Source organism: Dipteris shenzhenensis, chromosome 1 (assembly GCF_047967505.1).
Source record: "Dipteris shenzhenensis isolate YYH24624 ecotype China chromosome 1, Dip_SZ_1.0, whole genome shotgun sequence".
NCBI classification, from domain to species: domain Eukaryota; kingdom Viridiplantae; phylum Streptophyta; class Polypodiopsida; order Gleicheniales; family Dipteridaceae; genus Dipteris; species Dipteris shenzhenensis.
Window position 1 is genome coordinate 8,278,000 of NC_141596.1, and position 2,516 is coordinate 8,280,515.

The following is a 2,516-nucleotide window of genomic DNA, read 5'->3' on the forward strand; positions in this document are numbered from 1 at the left end:
TCATGTTAATATACAGCGACTTAAATCAATGCAAGCCCAAAATATTGTTGCAGGATTGCCAAAATTCAAGGTTGCAGAAATGCACAAGGTTTGTGAAGCCTATCAATTTGGGAAACAGGCAAGGAAACCTTTTCCTAGGCATGTTCAAGAGAGTAAAAAGCCATTGGAATTAATCCACTCTGATGTGTGGACTACAAAAGCTGCATCTATTGGAGGCTGTCACTATTTTGTCACATTTATTGATGACTTCAGCAGAAAACTGTGGGTGTATTTTATGAAAAAGAAAAGTGAAGTGTTTGGGCACTTCAAAGCTTTCAAAGCTATGGTTGAAAAAGAAACAGGCCTGCAAATAAAATGCCTAAGGTCAGATGGAGGGGGAGAGTACCTCTCAAATGAGTTTGCAAGGTTCTTGCAGGAGCATGGTATAAAGCAACAATATTCATGCAGTCATACCCCACAACAAAATGGAATTGCAGAAAGAAAAAACAGGCATATTGGAGAGGTATCTCGGGCTATGCTAAATGAAAAAGATCTACCAGATTATTATTGGGCTGAAGCAGTTGCTACAGTAGTCTATATAATGAATAGGACTCCCACTGCAGCAATACATGGCATGACGCCAGAGGAGATGTATACTGGTAGGAAACCAGATATTTCTCATTTGAAGATTTTTGGTTGCATTGCCTATGTCCATGTGCCAGATGAGTTGAGGTCCAAGTTGGATCCAAAAGCTGAGAAGTGCGTCTTTATTGGTTATTCTCTGCAGCAGAAAGGGTATAGATGCTATAACCCTTCTACACGTAAGTTCACAGTGAGCAGAGATGTTGTTTTTGATGAGATGAGCAGCTGGTATAAACCAGTAAATGTGATGATTGATGTAGATGCACAAAATGGTAATGCTGCACAGAATGCACCAGCAACAATCACAAAATATCAGTGGACCTGGAGTGTCCTCTACCAGTGGTTCACATACTTCGCCATGGACAGGCAGATTGAGATCAGGAGAATCCCCTCAAAGCAATGCAGAGAGTGGTACGCAGGTATCACGAAAAGGAAAAGAGAAGGTAGATCAGCCCATGTATGATGTGAATGCAGGTCACTCTTGTGTGGATGGTGAATCCAGTGGCTCAGAACAGAGCATTGATGATGAGTTGGGTATTCCTTCTGTTGTTACACCTGGAGTAAGGAAGACCAGGGATGTTTTGAGAGCACCTGGAAGTGAGCCTATTTTGCGCAGGTCTACCAGGGTTAGGTATCCTGTGGATAGGCTGAAATATGATGGATTTACAGCCATTCACTATGCCTATATGGTCAAAGTGATACAGGAACCAGAACCCACTTCTTTTGAGCAAGCCATGGGAAATGAAAAATGGGAGAAAGCCATGGATGAAGAAATGGATGCCTTGGATGCTAATGGTACATGGGAATTGGTGCCTTTGCCTAAAGGCAAGAATGCAATTGGTTGTAAGTGGGTTTATAAGATCAAGCACAATGCAGATGGTTCTGTGAATAGATACAAGGCAAGATTAGTTGTCAAGGGGTATGCACAGACATATGGCATTGATTATGAAGAAACTTTCAGCCCAGTTGCAAGGATGGCAACCGTAAGAGCAGCCATTGCTATGGCTGCATCAAAGGGATGGTCTTTACATCAGATGGATGTAAAGAATGCCTTCTTGCATGGTGATTTGCAAGAAGAGGTCTTTATGGAGCAGCCAGCAGGTTATGTTCATGCTATTCATCCCGAGTTTGTTTGCAGGTTGAAGAAAGCCTTGTATGGCTTGAAGCAAGCACCTAGAGCATGGTATGACAAGATAGGACAGTATCTTGTCACTATTGGCTTTCAGATTTCCAAGGCAGATTTCTCACTCTATGTGAGAAAATCAGAGAAAGGGATTATGCTGCTGGTCATTTATGTTGATGATTTGATCATCACAGGTGATAGTGATGAAGATATCCTTCATGTGAAAATGCTATTGAGGCAGAAGTTTGAGATGAAGGATTTGGGAGAGCTGCGTTATTTCTTGGGCATTGAGGTGATTAGATCACTAAGTGGGATACAGCTCTTGCTGCAGAGGCAGTATGGAGTGGACATGCTATCCAAATATGGGATGACAGGCTGTAAGCCTATTTCAGTTCCTTTGGAGCAGAATGTGAAGCTGAGTGCAGATGCAGGTGAGCTTCTGGAGGACCCTACTATGTACAGACGCATAGTAGGAAGTTTGATTTACATGACTATTACCAGGCCAGATTTGAGCTATGCTGTTGGGTTGGTAAGTCAGTTTATGCAGGCTCCAAGGAAACCGCATTTGGATGCGGCTAGACGCATACTCAGGTATGTGAAGTCCACATTGCAGTATGGACTATTTTATGAGGTTGGGGTTCAGATACAGTTGCATGGATACACTGATGCTGATTGGGCTGGTAGCATTTCAGATAGACGATCTACCAGTGGATATGTGTTCTCTTTTGGGAGTGCTGCAGTCACTTTATAATTCACTTATCTCCATGCTTGG